Below are 19,738 nucleotides of genomic sequence, written 5' to 3'. Positions count from 1 at the left end.
TATTTAAATTTCTGAGTTTTATTTCCCTCAACCCTAAAATAGGAATTAATAATAATAATGAGTAATACCTACCTTGTAAGACTGTTGTAAGAATTAATGACATATATAGAGTTTCTACTTGCAGTAATTCACAGGCACACTTGCTCCCAAGTATTAATTATTGGTGTTGAGACTCAACCAAAGAATGTAAAAAATACCAAAACACCTTGGGAACCATCATTTCCTTTTATTGTTTTCTATGTGGGGAATATCAATATAAACTTAAACATGGTATTAAGTTCAAAAATATCTATACTTTTTACTTAGATACAACAAAATTGGAGAGTACTGGAGAGAGGATTGGAAAGCACTGTCACTGTGGAAAAGATGGGGTACTTAGAATCAAAGATACAGATTTAAGTTATAGGTCCTTTTGGTGGAATACCTTAATCAAGTAATTTCTCCTCTTCTATGTCTCAATGATATAAATGCCTCATTTGTAAAACAGGTAAAAACGCCTATTCTCACAGGCTCAGACTGTGAGATGCATTTGAAACCTCTTTGCAAACACCAAGCACTACACCGATGCTGAGTTCTATTAATTTCTTTCCTTTTAAAAAATACCCACTTCCTTCATGGTCACGGACAAAACAAAATGAAAAGTGGGCAGTAGTACAGAGACTGCTTATTTACTCAATAAACACTTGCTGTTGCTGTCATAAACTTAGATACTTTCCATTCCCCAACCTACATGACAAGGGTGTTTTCTCCACATAAGATCACACTATTACTGTTTCTCTTTCTTGGTTCCACAAATTTGTCTTCATGGATTCAGGGCACATCTTTTTTTTGAGACAGAGTCTCGTTCTGTCACCCAGGCTGGAGTGCAGTGGCGCGATCTCGGCTCACTGCAACCTCCACTTCCTCGGATCAAGCAATTCTCCTGCCTCAGTCTCCCGAGTAGCTCGGATTACAGGTGCCCGCCACCATGCCTGGTTACTTTTTGTATTTTCAGTAGAGACGGGTTTCACCAACGGGTTTCAACGTGTTGGCCAGGATGGTCTCGATCTCTTGACCTCAAGTGATCCGCCCGCCTCTTCCTCCCAAAGTGCTGGGATTACAGGTTTGAGCCACCACGCCCGGCCTCAGGGCACATCTTATACAAAATCAGCAGTTTTCAACCGTGGTGGAGGTCACAGTCATAATCAAGGTCACGCTAACGGGTCACAATCTATCCTGAACTAGGCTACAGTAATTTGCAGGACAATTTAGCAGTAATTTGATGTAGGCATCAGCCTGGGGTTTGTTTTTTTTCCTGCTGCAGCAGACTCATGAGCCAAAGAATGAGAAGAATTTCACCTCCTTCCCAATCCAGAGCTTTAGACTCTAGACTTGGGCCTTTCAAATCCCTTGTCTTTTCCATAGATACAGAGATTTCCTTCTCCAAAAAGATGAAGAGCCTTTTTGCACTGCCAAATAAGAGGGCAGGAGTTGCCAGGTGAGTGTCCCCTCCAGCTGACCCTTTGAAGACTCCCTGAGATTAGTCATGTCTCCGCATCTCTCAGGGATCACATTCAGCATTTACTCTTTTTTTTTTTTGAGATGGAGTCTCACTCTGTTGCCCAGGCTGGAATGCTGTGGCACGATCTCCTCCATCTCCCAGGATCAAGCCATCCTCCCACCTCAGCCTCCCGAGTAGCTGGGATTACAGGTGTGTGCCACCACGCCCAGCTAATTTTTTGTATTTTTGGTAGAGATGGGGTTTTGCCATGTTGGCCAGGCTGGTCTTGAACTCTTGACCTCTGGTGATCCTCCCACCTTGGCCTCCCAAAGTGCTGGGATTATAGATGTCAGTCACCGCACCTGGACTCAGCATTTAGTCTTAACCACAATTTTGTGTCCTCTGTCACACATTGTGTTTGTTTTAATTGATCAGCATTTAAAATTTAGAAAATCTGCCAGGTGCAGTAGCTCATGCCTGTAATCCCAGCACTTTGGGAGGGCGAGGCAGGTGGATCACCTGAGGTGGATCAGCCTGGTCAACATGGTGAAACCCCATCTCTACTAAAAATACAAAAAAATTAGCTGGGCATGGTGGCGGGTGCCTGTAATCCCAGCTACTTGGAAGGCTGAGGCAGGAGAATTGCTTGAACCCGGGAAGTGGAGGTTGTAGTGAGCCGAGATCACACCATTGCACTCCAGCCTGGGCAACAACAGTGAAACTTCATTTCAAAAATTAAAATAAAATTTAGAAAATCTTTGCATAAAAATATATAATATATAGTTATATATATGTTTTTAACATATATATGTTAAAAAACATATATAAAAACATATATATATGTTTTAAAAAATTTTAAAAGACAGATGAAAGGAGAAATATAATTCAGTATATCCGTACAGTGGAATATTATTCAGCCATAAAGTGGAATATACAACATGCTACAACATGGGTGAGCCCTGAAAACATTATGCTAAGTAAAAGATGCCAATCAGAATAGACCATAGAGTGTAAGAGCCCATTTATATGAAATGTCCAGAATAGGCAAATCCACAGAGACAGCAAATAGATTTTTGATTTCTTAGGGTTGGGAGCAGGGGTGGTGGGGTGAGGCATGAAAGTGGTTGGTAATGGGTACAGGGTTTCTTTTAGGGGTGATAAAAATGCTTTAAAATTGCTGTAATAGTGACATAACTCTGTGAATATATTAAAAACTACTGAATTCTACAGTTTACATGGAAAAATTGCATGGTATGTGAACTATACCTCCATAAAGCTCTTAGTTAAATTATGAAACAAAACAAAACAATAAACATTGAAGGGAAGAGGGCCCTGATGCTAACAGTGGGTAGATTCTTGTAGACAGAAGGGAGAGGCTGGTTTGCTTCAAGATGGGGTCCTGTGTACCTCTTGACTGAGGAGCTCTTAGAGGCCTCAAAAGCTAGGATCGTCAAGGCTGTATGTGTGGGAGGGTGAGTACCAGGTAACCTCTGCGCAGGACCTTTACCCAGGTGTTCAGGGGTAGGAAAAGGGCAGTCATCAGGGCTGTTTGGCCAAGGGCCAGGGGCACCAGTCACTAATACTGGTCAGGGTTCATTTCACTGGACTGCCTATAAGCCCTGGGATGGGGGCTGGGGTGGGGTGTGGTGCACATGATCTCAAGTGGGAAGGACACAGGCAAGGGACACCAAAATGATCTGACATTGAACTTGAACTTGTCATGAAGCTTGGTGATGGTCACTTCAACTGAATTTAATTTTAGAAAAACAGGCCGGGCACGCGCAGTGGCTCACGTCTGCAATCCTAGCACTTTGGGAGGCCAAGGCAGGCGGATCACTCGAGCTCAGGAGTTCGAGACCAGCCTAGGCAACATGGCGAAACTCTGTTTCTACAAAAAATAAAAATAAAAAATCAGCCAGGTGTGGTGGCACCCACCAGTAGTCCCAGCTACTTGGGGGACTGAGGCAAGAGTATCGCTTGAACCCAGAAGGTTGAAGCTGCAGTGAACCAAGATCATGCCACTGCATTCCAGCCTGAGTGACAAAGTGAGATCCTGCCTAAAAAAAATTTAAAAAATTAGAAAAACAGAAAACGGTCATTTCTTGTTTTTGTTGTGTAAGTGCATGCACACACACATTTCTCAAATGCCAAAGTTTGTGACGAATGCAGTCTTTCATAAAGTAAGGTGCTTCAAGGCTACCCTAGGCATAAAGACAGCCTCACTCCCTTGCATTCCCACATGCTGTCCAGAGCAGTCCGTCAAGAGTGGCATCAGAGCAAGCGCACCGTGAACTGCTCATTTCCCACAAACCTTCTTATTTGTGCTGCCACCTGAGCACATCTCTAGGCGTATAGATTATCAGGTGAAGACCCTCTGTCACAGGTGTTCTGGAGAAAAAGCCCACAACATCTTATACCAACTAATGTGTGGAGAACTTAAAGATTTATTAGGTAGGTGCAAAAGCAATTGCAAGTTACGTTTGCACCAATCTAATAAATACCAGCATCTTTGCCTTCATGAAGCTTACAATTTAGTTTAGGAGGCAGAGTATGACAGGCAGGATCCTTTTCAAAACAGCAGGTAACCTCTCAATCGATTCAGTCATATATTGAAAAATCTATTATTTCTCAAGTGCCAATCCAAGTACTTTACACACTTAATAAAAACTGTCCTAAAAGTCATATGGTGACATCTATTGGTTTTTGGTTATCCAGCTTCGTTTCACTACAATTGACTTGATATCCTTTTCAGGTATCACCTTTCCTCTGCTGTGGGTAGTAAGGATAGGAATGTCAACCAACATGCCCTGCCCTCCCCCATTCACAGGGTCACCTGACCCCAAGCTTGGCCAATCAGACTCTGTCTCCTGGACCACGGACTGTGGAGCTAACACAGGAAAGTTCATTTCCTCTGGTATTTGGGTCCCCAAATCTGCCTTGGTTCCTGTCCTTTATCAAGCTTGGTTCTCCAGGTTAGGCACGGTGGCTCATGACTGTAATCCCAGCACACTGGGAGGCTGAGGGGGTGGATCACCTGAGGTCAGGAGTTCAAGACCAGCCTGACCAACATGGTGAAACCCCGTCTCTACTAAGTACAAAAAATTAGCTGGGTATGGTGGTGCATGCCTGTAATTCCAGATACTTGGGAGGCTGAGGCAGGAGAATCGCTTGAACCTGGGAGGTGGAGGTTGCAACAAGAGCAAAATCCCACCTCAAAAAAAAAAAAAAAAAGCTTGGTTTTCTGGATCTACCTGGTTCTCTGGATCTGCCTTTGTTTGTTTTACGTACTTAATATCTTTCTAATCGATTTCTTTTTTTTTCTTTTTGTTAGGTTAGCTGATTTCTGTCACTGGCAACCCACCATCCCCAATGCAATCTTTCTTTTTAAGACAGAGTCTTGCTCTGTCTCCCAGGTAGGAGTGCAGTGACAGGATTTTGGCTCACTGCAACCTCCTACACCTGGGTTCAAATGATTCTCATGCCTCAGTCTCCCAAGTAGCTGGGATTACAGGCACACACCACCACACCCAGCTAATTTTTGTATTTTTAGTAGAGACGGGGTTTCACCATGTTGGCCAGGCTGGTCTTGAACTCCTGACCTCAGGTGACCCACCCACCTCAGCCTCCTAAAGTGCTGGGATTACAGGTGTGAGCTACCATGGCTGGCCCCCAATGCAATCTTTATAAACAAACTAAATGTCAGAGAGGTTAAATTATTTGCTCAAGGTCACATGACTAACTGCTGCATCTGGAATCTGACCTCCATACTTCACAGCTCTGCATGAGTACAAGTTTATAAAGTACAATATGTATATGCAAGTTCTCAGGCATGCACAGAATAGTGGATGACAAACGTTTCTTCTCTTTAACTGTTAATCAGTCCCTAGGTCCACTCAAATATCTTACAGTGTTGATGTTTAGCTTCTTTCAGCTTCTTAAGAAGCTTTTTATTCAATTAAGGTTTTGGGTTGCTTTTTGTGTCACTAAAAAACTCTGAATAATATGTAAACTTAGATACTTATTTCAAACTTTTTCCTTGAATAAGGCAAAAAACAATGCCTTCAAAATATTTATCATGTTAATATTCAAGGTAGTAATTTTAGATTTAGGCTATTAGGGCCAGTCACGGTGGCTCATGCCTGTAAACCCAGCACTTTGAAAGGCTGAGGCAGGCGGATCATTTGAGGTCAGGGGTTCGAGACCACGGGTGTTGGGTGCACCAAAATCTCACAAATCACCACTAAAGAACTTACTTATGTAACCAAACATCACTTATTCCCCAATTACCTACAGAAAAAAAAAAAGAGTTCTAGACCAGCCTGGCCAACATGGTGAAACCCAGTCTCCACTAAAAATACAAAAACTAGCCAAGCATGGTGTTGGACACCTGTAATCCCAGCTACTCGGGAGGCTGAGGCAGGAGAATCACTTGGAATCTGGGAGGCAGAGTTTGCAGTGAGCCAAGATTGCACCACTGAACTCCAGCCTGAGCAACAGAGTGACCCTCTGCCTCGATAAAATAAAATAAAATAAATTTAAAAAATAAAAATAAAAAATACTCTGGCACAGTGGCTCTCACCTGTAATCTCAGCACTTTGGGAGGCCAAGACAGGTGGATCATCTGAGGTCAGGAGTTCGAGACCAGCTTGGCCCAACATGGTGAAACCCTGTCTCTACTAAAAATGCAAAAATTAGCCAGGGATGGTGGTGCATGCCTATAATCCCAGTTTCTTGGGAGGCTGAGGCAGGAGAATGGCTTGAACCTGGGAGGCAGAAGTTGCAGTGAGCCAAGATAGTGTCATTGCACTACAGCCTGGGCAACAAGAGTGAAACTCGGTTTCAAAAATAAAAAATAAAATAAAAATAGATTTAGGCTGTTAGGAAAGATGTCATCTCTCCCTAAGTGGTCTGAACAACTGCTGTGGTTCCAGCAATTCCCATGTCCTATTAGTAAAAATGTACAAAACGATCTAGAAATGTAGGTATTACTAGGAAACACATTCAGTTATGATGAATTTTCAATTAACATCTATGGTACACTATGTGTTGAAAATCAACACACATTATGAGTAACCACAGGAAGCACTCAGCCTGAGGGAAATTATTTTTCCTCTGTATTCAAAAGCACACAGGCACAAACACACACAACGCGTGACTACCTCTGAATGGCGGGGGGCCACCTTAGGAGGCCTTCTACTTGAGGTGGGGTGACTTAGGTGCCACCCACTGGTGGTAACAAGAGTTCAAGTAAGGTTGCAATACTTTTTTTTTCCCCCTTATAATTATCTTTATCGGATCTGTTTTCAAAGATGGGATTGCATTTCCCTAGTTCTTGGAAAAGGGATCAATCATGAGCTCACATAACTGCTCTGTAACTCATCTCCCACAAGGAGGTAGTACCTTCACTTTCAAATGAAGGGATAAGGAGCAAATTCTCTAATGAAAAGGAAGAACAAAATTTTCACAAGTAATATGAAGCTTTGGTAAGTAATGTCTCCAAGCAAGTGGGCAGTGGAGGAAAGTTCTAAGAACCGCTGGGCATGGTGGCTCACGCCTGTAATCCTAACACTTTGGGAGGCCGAGATGGGTGGATCACCTGAGGTCAGGAGTTCAAGACAGCCTGGCCAACATGGTGAAACCCCATCTCTAGCAAAAATACAAAAATCAGCTGGGCATGGTGGTGCACACCTGCAATCCCAGCTACTCTGGAGGCTGAGACCCAAGAATTGCTTGAACCCAAGAGGCAGAGGTTGTAGTGAGCTGAGATGGTGCCACTGCACCCCAGCCTGGGCAACAGAGTGAGACCCTGTTTGAATAATTTTAAAAAAAAGTTATAAGAACCAAAGTTAGCCTTGTAAGAGTTAACAGGAAGCAGGAGGCAGGACTCAGCACATTTCAGGGTGTGATCAGGTTGGGATAAATACCTAGGCTGAACTCCAGCCTTCCTCCTGATAGTAAGCCAAACTCACTAAATAATCTTGCCTCCAATTCCTCTCCCTGCGCCAGTCCTGGCAGATGTACGATAATCCTCTGGATAAATTGAGTGCCCATGGGATTGTTCAATTGCACATTTGTTCTTATAGGCTGGCGTCCCATCACAATGATTCGATTGTTTCATCCACAGTGGGAGTGAGTTTGGGGAGAAACACTACACCTATGATTACATAATTGTCTTCTCACTGCCATGGAAGTCTGTATTCACCAAAAAATTTGCATCCCAGAAATTGTTGCATTCATGTCAATGCCTTCTTGTTTTTTTCTTTCTGATCTTGAAGGAGAACGAAGGATTGAAGGGGAAGGCTGCTTCTGACTATCCCTGAAAATAACATAAAACATTTAACAATACAGAGAAAGAGTCAGACAGAAAAGAATGATAAGATACACACAAATAGATGTGGAAAATGACCAGGGCGAGCTGAGATCTGCTTAGTAGAGTAGGAAAGGCTGGCCAATTAAATGATACAGAAAGCAGAACAAGATGTTAAGTAGCAAGCCATGACTAAAACCTTAATCAAGTAGAGCACTCATCTGTGTTCTAGAGATCATCCTGATCCAACTCCCATAAAAAGTGGAATTCTTTCCTACACATCCCTACTAGGTATCCAGCCCTTCTCCCTGGAATACTTACATTAGGAAATGCACCACTTAATGAGGAAGACTTTTGGAGTACAGTTGCGTGTTAGAAGTTCTAGCTATGCATTCGGTTAACATTATTTAAGCCATTTTCACTGCTCAATTGCTCAAGTGAAAAAGCACACCCAAACACACAAAAAAGCAGCTCTCAAACCGTAGTGTAAATATGAGTCACCTTTGGGATCCCATTCTAAGTATGAATTCTCACATCTCACCCAAGACCTACCAAATCAGACCCTCTGGAGGTATGTCCCAAGATTTGCAATTTCATTGAGCATATCAGGTGATTTGTGTACAGAACTACATTGAGAAACAGTGCCGATAATTATCTGCTAGGATTTTTTCTACCAAAAGTTAGTTTAAATGCTCATCCCATACCTGTTAGTATTGTAAGAGAGCCTTCTTTGACCATGAGCATCAACTGCCTCATGCAAGAAGAAGGCTGATGTTTTAGTTATTAAAATTATTGCTTGCCTAAAGGTTGGGCATGGTGGCTCTTGCCTGTAATCCCAGCACTTTGGGAGGCCGAGGCGGGCGGATCACTTGGGGTCAGGAGTTCAAGACCAGCCTGGCCAACATGGGGAAACCCCATCTCTACTAAAAATACAAAAATTAGCCAGGTGTGGTGGTGTGTGCCTGTAGTCCCAGCTACTTGGGAGGATGAGGCACGAGAATTGCTTGAACCTGAGAGGCAGAGACTGCAGTGAGGCGAGATTGTACCATTGCACTCCAGCCTGGGCAACAGAGTGAGACTCTGTCTCAAAAAACAAAAAACAAACAAACAAAAAACAATAAAATTATTACTTGATGGAAGTCTGTTTCATTTTTAGAGCCAAATTTTGCTATTTTTTAAACTTCAACACTAATAATAATAATGATGGACAAAAAATGACTAAGTTTAGAACCATTATTGGAGATAATAATCAGACCTCCTGAGAATAAGAACTCAGGCTTTTTGGCAGCCAAAACATCAAAAAGAAAAAGACGGAGAGTGAAGCAGAGCAACAAAAATCATGAGTAGATTAAGAAACATTTGAAAGCTGTTGAAATTTAGATTTTTGAAAGAAAAGTTATTATTCTGATTGTTTCTATTTCTTTAAACTTTACTCTAAATCATACATCTGATTTTCATAACCTGATACCATATTGTGAAAGCAATGTCATACACATTGAGATAAAGCACTATCTTCTTATAATTTGTTATTTCTCCTCTACACCTGAGGAAGCCTAGCCATTGGGTCCATCCGTGTCTTCGTCTGTTTGGGCTGCTACAACAGACATCAAATACCATAAACTGTGTGGCTTATAAACAATAAATAGTTACTTCTCCCTTTTCTGGATCTTGGTGAAGTCCAAGATCAAGGCGCTGGCAGGTGTCTGGTGAGGGCTGCCTCTTTGTAGATGGCACCTTCTATGTCCTTACATGGTAGAAGGGGCAAGGAATCTCTTTCCAGCCACTTTCATAAGGGCACTAATTCCACTCATGAGGGCTCTGACCCAGCAACCTCAGCATTTCCCAAAGTCCCTGCCTTCTAATATCTGATCACTTTGAGAGTTAGGATTTTAGCATATGAATTTGGAGGGGATGTAAACATTCAGACCATAGTAGTTCATATCCCCAGACGACGTCTTAGGTCACAACTTGCCAGGCAGCATGAGCAATGCTATAATAGCTAATAAGAACATCTAACCATTTTCCAAAACTTTTTACATGGGTAATTTCACTAAAAATTCCCAACGCAGGTCCTACTATTTTTATTTCCATCTCACGATTGAGGGGGTAGATTCAGAAAGTAAAGTAATTGGCCCAAGTTCGCAGAGTTAGTAAGTGGTGAAACCAGGATCTGACTCGAAACTTGTACACTTAAGACCTAGGCTACTCTGCCCCCTGAGCAATGGATAATCAGCTTCCCCCAAACTGGCACAGATACCACGTAGATGAGCATCCTAGCCTGTTGTCTAAGCACCTCTTTTCTTTTCTTCTCTTCTTATTTATTTATTTGTTTCTCTCTTTTTTTTTGAGATAGGGTCTTACTTTGTCACACAGGTTGGAGTGCAGTGGTGCGATCTCAGCTCACTGAAACCTCTGCCTCCCAGGTTCAAGCTATATCCTCCTACCTCAGGCTCCTGAGTAGCTGGGACCACAGGCGTGTGCCATCACGCCAAGCTAAGTTTGGTAGAGACAGGGTTTTGGCATGTTGCCCAGGCTGCTCTTGAACTCCTGAGCTCAGGTGATCCACCTGCCTTGGCCTCCCAAAGTGCTGGGATTACAGGTGTGAGCCATTGTGCCAGCCTATAGTGAATTTCTTTTTTTTCCTTTTTTTTTTTTTTTTTTTTTTTTTTGAGACAGAGTATCGTTCTGTCACCCAGGCTGGAGTGCAGTGGCACAATCTCAGCTCACTGCAACCTCCACCTCCTGGGTTCAAGCAATTCTCACTCCTCAGCCTCCCTAGTAGCTGGGACTACAGGTGTGCACCACCACATCTGGCTAATTTTTTTGTATTTTAGTAGAGACATGGGTTTCACCATGTTGCCCAGGCTGGTCTCGAACTCCTGGCCTCAAGTGATCCACCCACCTCGGCCTTTCAAAGTGCTAGGATTATAGATGTGAGCCACTGGGCCCAGCCAAATTTCTTAAGAACATTGCATTTGACTTTTCCTTCCATCATGCCTGAAAATGGAATAATGCTCACTCGATAATCATCATTATCACCACCATTGCCAACACCATTGCCATCATCTTGATAGATGGAAGAAAATGATGGGGAATGTGACAGGGGCATTTTCACTCTTTTAACAATAACCTGGACTAATCTCTACACCTGGGCCATATCTGGCAGGGGCATATAGGGTGTTCTCTTCAGCCAGAGTTCAAATAACAAATAATCATGTTTCTTACAACCTGGAGGAGAAGGAGAAAGTTCCCTCTCCCTATTGGCAGCCCCGTTCTTCTGTTCGAGTGACACTAGGACGTAATAATAAGGTGAAGATTAGTGTCTCCTGGATGAAGAGTTTAAAGATTCCAGGAGGAAGGATAACACATGAATATAAAGTGTATAATTACCCATGGTAACAATGCTTCAGCCAGCAAGCTCCCCCCACACACCATTCATCACAGTGACTGATGGCATCCCCTAATCTCTGCCTTTAACTGACATTACCCATTCCACTCACATTCCTTCTTTGTTGTTATTGCAATCTTAGGTTCATAATAGAAACAAGACAGCAGAGGATTAAATAATTTACCATCTGTCTTCTGTAGGTGGGTGAGAAATTCGGTATGAGGTAATCAACACACCATGAATGTTACTATGTTCAATGGGGGCACCCTTCATAGCAAAAATGAATTCCTTAAGAAGTTTATCTTTGGCTGGGCGCGGTGGCTCACGCCTGTAATCCCAGCACTTTGGGAGGCCGAGACGGGCAGATCACAAGGTCAGGAGTTTGAGACCAGCAAGGCCAATATGGCGAAACTCCGTCTCTTCTACAAATACAAAAATTAGCCAGGCATGGTGGTATGCGCTTGTAGTCCCAGCTACTTAGGAGGCTGAGGCAGAAGAATCGCTTGAACCCGGGAGGCAGAGGTTCCAGTAAGCCCAGATTGTGCCACTGCACTCCAGCCTGGGTGACAGAGTGAGACTCTGTCTCAAAAAAAAAAAAGGTTTATCTTCAGGAATACTCTCATTCTCTTCCTTCTTCTCTCCTCAGTGATGGTTCCCCCAGGGCTAAAGTTAAGTACAGGGTAATGAAGAAAACACTGGATCAGGAGACTGGAGATAAGCTCTGGTCTCAGCCCTGGATTTCATGAGCTAAGCTGCTGTGAACATGCAACTTCACTTCGCAAAGCGTTCGTTCTCCATCTGATAAATTGGGCAGAAAAAAATTATACTTACTAGGAACTTTAAAGTATATTTCAGTTCATGGTCGGGTACAGTGGCTCACACCTGTAATCCCAGCACTTTGGGAAGCTGAGGCGGGTAGATCACTTGATACCAGAAGTTTGAGACCAGCCTGGCCAACATGGTGAAGCCCCATTTCTACTAAAAATAAAAAAGTTAGCCAGGCATGGTGGTGCATGCCTGTAATCCCAGCTATTAGCCAGCTACTCAGGAGGCTGAGATACAAGACTCACTTAAATCAGTGAGGCGGAGGCTGCAGTGAGCTAATATCACACCGCTGCACTCCAGCCTGGGCAACACAATGAGGCCTTGTCTCAAAAAAAAAAAAGTGTATTTCAGTTCTTAAATTTTAGGTGAAAAAAATAACTTCTACTTGTTAGCGATTGAAAAACTCATTTACTATTAACAACAACCAACAGCTTTGGTTTACTGTTTATAAGAACTAGACCAGGCATTTGTTTATATTAAATTTGCAAAGAAAACACTCTTTTTGGATATGTAAACTGAGGTTCAGAACAGTACAAATGAAAGAATGTAAGATGAGAGTCTCTCTCATGCCCACACACAGACAAAAAAGCCAAAAGATATATCATAAAGCTATATTATTTTAGGACAGTGTAGTATTGGTATAGACAGATAGACGAATGTAACAGAATTGAAAATCCAGAAACTAAACCCCATACACAGACACTTGACTTATGATAAAGGCAGCTGCAGAAAAGAGAACTTTTATAATGATAAAAGGTCCAATCCATGAGAAGGATATGAAAATTAAAAACATAACACGCACCCAACAAAAAAGCCCTAAATTACATGAAACAAAACTCACAGAATCCAAGAGATAAACAAGTATTTTGACATAATAGTTTGGTCCCACTTTCAATAAAGCATAGGACAGCTAGGCAGAAGATCACTCTAGATATATAATACGTATACATTATCTATGACCAGTAATTATACTCCTAAATATGTACTCAATACTATAACTCTAGCATACTTAATTTATGTAAAGTTCAAGAGTATACAAATAATCTATGATCTTAGAATTTCTTGGTAGTGTTTACAGTAGCAGTTCACTTTGTTTTTTTGTTTGCTTGTTTTTGTTTTTTTGTTTTTTGAGATGGAGTCTTGCTCTGTTGCCCAGCCTGGAGTGCAGTGGCACAATCTCGGCTCATCGCAACCTCCACCTCCCTCATTCAAGCGATTCTCCTGCCTCAGCCTCCCAAGTAACTGCGATTACAGGCACCTGCCACTATACCCAGCTAACTTTTGTATTTTTTTTTAGAGATGGGATTTCACCATATTGGCCAGGCTGGTCTCGAACTTCTGACCTCAGGTGATCCGCCCACCTTGGCCTCCCAAAGTGCTGGGATTATAGGCGTGAGCTAGGCCTGGCCTAGCAGTTCACTTTGTAATAACTGGAGATGTGTATAAATAATTTGTACATTTTCTACATAGTTCAATAAAAAATTGCTTTAACTCCCACCTTTACAATTTATTAGTTGTATGACTTTGGGCAAGCTAGAAATTCTCCGAGTTATAATTTACTCATCTGCAAAATGGGGATCAAGTTTATTATGAGGATTAACTCTAATTAAGCACTAATCCCAGTGTTTATTACTACTGAATGTTAAATAAATATTGGTTTTCCTCTTCCATCCTTCCTCATGCACAATCCCTGTTCCCCCAAATGGCCAAGAGAACGCAAATTGTTGAAAGGCGGACAAACCATTGCATGGGTCCATACTCAGAAAAGCCTGTTGGGATTCTGTCTTGGAGATGGCAATAGGTGTTAAGAGATGATGTTATTCATTCAAATCAAAAATGAAAAATTAAAATAAAAACAAAACCAACACAGGTATGAGAGGGAATTTGCTCCAATCTAAGAGAACCTCCCAAGGACAGAGAATCCAGAAGCCACTATAAACAATCAGCGTACTTTTAAAGGAAACAGAGCAGTCAGATTCTGTTAAGGAATCTCTGATATTGACCATAAGGTATCCACATTAACCAAGCTGCTTTAGAACTGAAACAGCTGTACAGTGTAACTAGACTCCTGGATGGTCCTTCATCAAAATATTAGACAGAGATGTAAACCGAGTCAAGATTGGCTTGCATCTAGGAATTCCTCACATCTGTAGAATGTTTCATATTCATGAAAACATTCACGTTCAGCAAGGACACTACTTACGGGTTTTGGATACTGCTGTAGTAAATAAGTTATGTGTTTGCGTCTAGTGCACACAGCCCTGACAGCAGGACACTGTTCTTGGAAGAAAAAAAAAGTAGAAGAAAAGAAAACTTGCAGCTGTATGTTCAGTCCCATAAATCTCTCCGCCAAGTATGCAACTGGCTGCAGAGTGACTGTGTGGGAGGAGGCAGGGATCCAGTTCTTGGACAAACACAGGATTCTCTCCAGAGAACTAGTCTTCCTCTAAGCTTTACCCATTTTAAGCATACTATAGGGCTATGCGGTGCCCCCAAAGAACAGACTGTGCAATTGGCCTTGAAAGAAAGCCAACCATATGTGAGAACGACTACTTTTCACAATAAAACAACAACAATAAGTAGCATTAAAGCATTTTTGTTTCAAATTGAGAAATTCATAGTGCCTGCTGATCCCATACAGAATCTGCCCCCTTTCAGCCCCAATCAATCAAAGCTCTGTTTAAGATCTAGACTCCCTCTTGGTACGCTCTGCTCAGCAGAGTGCGTCAATCACAGGGTGATTGTAGTGTACATAAAAGAGGGGGAGGTTTGGGGAACCCTGGTTCAGTCCATACATACTGGATTCCCAAGGTTACGGCAAAAACTTGCCTTCCTGGGAATTCTCTCTAAAGGCATAGATCAGGCTGAACGGAGAATTTGTGACTGACACTGATGGCTCATGTCACCTTCCCATCGGCAGCTCATGACAGCTCTAGAAATAATTCCAAGGGCTGCTTGCATTAAAGACAGACAGCATTCTCTCATCTGGTGGTTTCTGAACATTATAAGAAGTATTCAGTTGCACAGTCAGGCGCGGTGGCTCATGCCTGTAATCCCAGCACTTTGGGAGGTCGAGGCGGGCGGATCACCTGAGATTAGGAGCTCGAAACCAGCCTGGCCAACATGGCGAAACCCCATCTCCACTAAAAATAGAAAAATTAGCCGGGCGTGGTGGTGGGGACCTGTAATCTCAGCTACTTGGGAGGCTGAGGCATGAGAATCACTTGAACCTGGGAGGCGGAGGTTGCAGTGAACAGAGATTGCGCCACTGCACTCCAGTTGCTGAAAAGAAGGCAACATTTACACGCTATGACCACAAGGTTCTGTGGACTCCCTCCTCTACCACTGAAGGAAAGGTATCTATCACCTAAGAACAAATTCTCACTCTTACATTCCTATACCTTCATGCAACATTTGCTTTTACTGTGGATATAGGAAGTTCTTTAGAATACCCCAAAATTTTGAATGGGATGGGAAGGAGCGGTTCCAACAGCAAGAGACACATTCTTTTCTTTTTTCTTTCTTTTTTTTTTTTCTGAGGCAGGGTCTCACTCTCTCTCACAGGCTGGAGTACAGTGGTACCATCTCCGCTCACTGCAACCTCCGCCTCCCAGGTTGAAGCAATCCTCCCACCTCAGCCTCCTGAGTAGCTGGGACTACAAAAGCATGCACCACCATGCCTGGCAAATTTTTTTGTATTTTTTGTAGAGACAGGGTTTTGCCATATTGCCCAGGCTGGTCTCAAATTCCTGGATTCAAGTGATCTGCCTGCCTCGGCCTCCCAAAGTGCTAGAATTCCAGACATGAGCCACTGCGCCTGGCCAAGAGACACAGTCTTAACACATATATCACTCCCACACAAGCTTATAGCAAAGAGGAAAGAGGTTCCACGAGGACAAACTTCCTCCTTGATCTCAAATTTTTTCCTCCGTAAGAATCTTTTGCCCAATTATCTGTTTGGCTTTAATAAATCTTTATTAATAACTATTTAACACCCAGAAATTATTTTTCTTTTTTCTGGATTATGCCAAAATTGCAAAATTAATATAACAAAGATTTTAAAAGATTAAATACTAAACAAGATGTAGTATTAAAGTTACTAATCATGGCCGGGCACGGTGACTCACGCCTATAATCCCAGCACTTTGGGAGGCTGAGGCGGGTGGATCACTTGAGGTCAGGAGTTCGAGACCAGTCTGGCCAACACAAAGAAACCCCATCTCTACTAAAAACACAAAACAATTAGCCAGGCGTGCTGGCCGGCACCTGTAATCCCAGCTACTTTGGAGGCTGAGGCAGGAGAATTGCTTGAACCCGGGAGGTGGAGCTTGCAGTGAGCTGAGACTGCGCCACTGCACTCCAGGCTGGGTGGCAGGGCAAGACTCCATCTCAGAAAAAAAAAAAAGAAAAAGAAAAAAAAGAAAAAAAAGTTACTAATCATGCAACTAATCACATTACAGCTTTGTTTTTATAAATACAGTGCATTTTTTCATATTTATATCTCATTCGTAGGGGGTGATTTAGGATGTGTTAGTGACATTATCTAACTAAGTTAGATATGTAAGGGTGAGTCAACATATCCCATTCCCCTTATTCTTCCTCCAAGGTGGCGCTGCTCTCATCTCAGCTAAGAATACAATGCATGTGTGTGTGTGTGTGTGTGTGTGTGTGTGTACATGCTTTGCAGAGACACACAGTTATACCACCATCTTGTTGGTAGTGTTTTGGTGGGAAAAGTAAAAGGATTATAAATAGAACTGAGCATGGAGCAACCTCTTTTTGGGTGTGATGAGATCGGGACTAAGCAAACTTCGACATCCTTTGCTGGATGCCCCCAGGGAAGAGTGCCAAGTAGCTGGTTTCTGCCCCAGAGCCCCTTTGTCTCGCTCTGTCACCCAGGCTGGAGTGCAATGGCGTGACTGGCTCACTGCAGCCTCCACCTCCTGAGTTCAAGCAAGTCTCCTGTTTCAGCCCTGCAAGGAGCTGGGATTACAGGCATGAGTCAGCAGCCCCTTCCTTTGTCTACCAGTACATGGCCATATTCAGGACCAAGCAAGTTGTGGGACAGGGATTGGGGTTGCCAATCAAGCTACTCTGGACTGACTCAGTTCAAGAAGTCACGCTAAAGGCTTAAGAGAGTGCTCTATACTGACTTGGCTAAAGATTGGGAGTAAATCCTTGCCTGGCAATTAAAAAGTGAATGTGGGCCAGTGAGCCATCTGTGTCTTGTCATCTTTAGGAGCCTAGCACACCAGTCAGAGAAATCTATGGATTTGGAGATTGAGATCCCTCCAAATCTTCATTCCTAGAGAACATCTAACCTCTGGCAGAGTGAATAACATTTTGCCAATATCAGCCTGATGGAAAACTGAGGATCAGAAAAGTCAGGTAGTATCACACATTTGAAGGGTGCTGTGATATAATGGAAAGACCAAGGGCTCTGGAGCCAGACAGACCTGGGCTAGCTTGGCTTTTGGCTCTGCCATGTAGTTACACAACAAGAGGCTGTGACTCAAACTCTTTCAGCCTCAACTATAAAATATAGCTCACAGCTAGACACAGTTGCTCACACCTGTAATCTCAGCACTTTGGGAGGCAGAGGTGGGTGGAACACCTGAGGTCAGGAGTTCGAGGCCAGCCTGACCAATATGGTGAAACTGTCTCTACTAAAAATACAAAATTAGCCAGGCGTGGTAGTGCATGCCTGTGATCCCAACTACTTGGAAGGCTGAGGCAGAAGAATTGCATGAACCGGGGAGGCAGAGGTTGCAGTAAGTTGAGATCACATCATTGCACTCTAGCCTAGGCAACAAGAGTGAAACTTTGTTTCAAAAAAAAAAGAATTACATATCCAGTAGCATGTATTAGGTATGATACTTACCAGAAGCTCTCTACCCGCCTTATCAGGCCTTCCTCACTTCTCCTTTACTGGATGAATCTCACATCCATTCTCCCCATTCCTGGCTCACACTTGCACCGAGCACATTTTCTGGACCATTTATGAGAAAGAACATGAATTAAATAAGAGGGTGGAGCTTTGTGGTGTCAACTTGGCAGAACCAGTTCTCTGAAGTGAGAGCTACATTTTTCAGATTCCCTTTCCTGCACAGTTCCAGATTCAAGTTGGCCAGAAAAGAATTTTCCATAATACCTGGAAGGTGGAAGTGAAGCAGCCGCCATGACTCATGGCTGTTATGGTTAAATGCAGTGAGAGGTAGCGGCAGAGGTGCTGAAGGATTTCAGCTCGGCTTTGCTCTCCATTGCTCCACATGCAGTTCTGCTCCCCAGCTGATGGCCCTACTGACCAACAGTGGACTCAAGGCCCCCGCCAGCCAACAAGGTCACAGCCTTCATCACTAGCTTCACTTGTGGTCCCACTCTGGAACCTTCAGGAATGAAAGCTAGTGTTGGCTGGGTGTGGTAACTCACGCCTGTAATCCCAGCACTTTGGCAGGCAGAGGCAGACAGATCATTTGAGGTCAGGAGTTCGAGACCAGCCTGGCCAATGTGGTGAAACCTCATCTCTACTAAAAATACAAAAAATTAGCTGGGCATGGTGGCAGGCACCTTTTAAGCCCAGCTACTTGGGAGGTTGAGGCAGGAGAATTGCTTGAACACAGGAGGTGGAGGTTACAGTGAGCCAAGATCATGCCATTACACTCCAACCTGGGTGACAGAGCGAGATCTTGTCTCAAAATAAAAAAGAAAGTTAGTGTCATATAAGAAGTTTTGGGAACTATAAGTAACTGAAGAGCTTGCTGAGGGCTCAGGGGATATGAAATAAATATTAGAAAAGGAAGTTATTAATACAGAGGCTAGATGCTGATGGGTTACAACCTGTTCTCTGAAATGAGAGGAAAAGGCGGAAGTGCTATTAGTTTCTAACTTGTTCTCACTCTCCCGCACTCTGTGTCCAGCTCTTTATCCCAACCGCCAGCCCTGCTAACAGGGAGAAGCCTCAGCTCACCACCAGGCCCTTTCTTTTTCCTAGACTGGTAAAAAAGGACTTCTCCCTCAGGCTTGAGACAGAGGATGAAAGAGCCAGATCTCAAGTCACAGCAGTGGGAATTGAAAGGTGTAAAAATGGAAGCTCCCCAGGTTTGAGCAGGGAGGCTGAGGAGGCAACAGAGCTCCCAGTATCAAGGCTGCCTGATTTGAAGAAAAATGTTGGCAATGATGGAAATGGGGGAAGGGATTAACAGGAGAAGGAAGTTTAAGGTAAAGATGATTAGAGACTTAGAGGCATCACTGTGTTGATGAGATGTGCTGGCACTGGTGTCTGGGATGGGATGGAATATGGGCAGGAGCTCTGAGGAAGCATGGGGTGCAGTCAGCTTTGGGAAGTGATGGATAAAATGGGAGGGATAGGCATGAAATCCTTACAGCAGGATGGAGCATGTAAGTAAATGCAAATATGCATTTATTATTATTATTGTTATTATTTTGAGATGGAGTCTCACTCTGTCTCCCAGGTTGGAGTACAGTGGCGCAATCTTGGGTCACTGCAACCTGTGCTTCCTGGATTCAAGCAATTTTCCTGCCTCAGCTTCCCAAGTAGCTGGGATTATAGGTGCATGCCACCACACCTGGCTAATTTTTGAATTTTTAGTAGAGACGGAGTTTCACCATGTTGCCTAGGGTGGCCTTGAACTCCTGACCTCAGGTGATCCACCCGCCTCGGCCTCCCAGAGTGCTGGGATTACAGGCATGAGCCACTATGCCTGGCCTTTAAAAATAT

At 43.3% G+C, this 19,738-nt stretch overlaps 1 protein-coding gene across 2 annotated transcripts in view; it reads right to left on the bottom strand.

Annotated features, from left to right (window-relative positions):
• DEPTOR (DEP domain containing MTOR interacting protein) overlaps window positions 1-19,738 on the bottom strand; it is a 185,193-nt gene that overhangs the window by 1,652 nt on the left and 163,803 nt on the right. The window lies entirely within an intron of this gene.

This window comes from Theropithecus gelada, chromosome 8 (assembly GCF_003255815.1).
Source record: "Theropithecus gelada isolate Dixy chromosome 8, Tgel_1.0, whole genome shotgun sequence".
Classification (NCBI taxonomy): Eukaryota; Metazoa; Chordata; class Mammalia; order Primates; family Cercopithecidae; genus Theropithecus; species Theropithecus gelada.
This window is presented reverse-complemented; position numbering and strand designations above follow the sequence as displayed.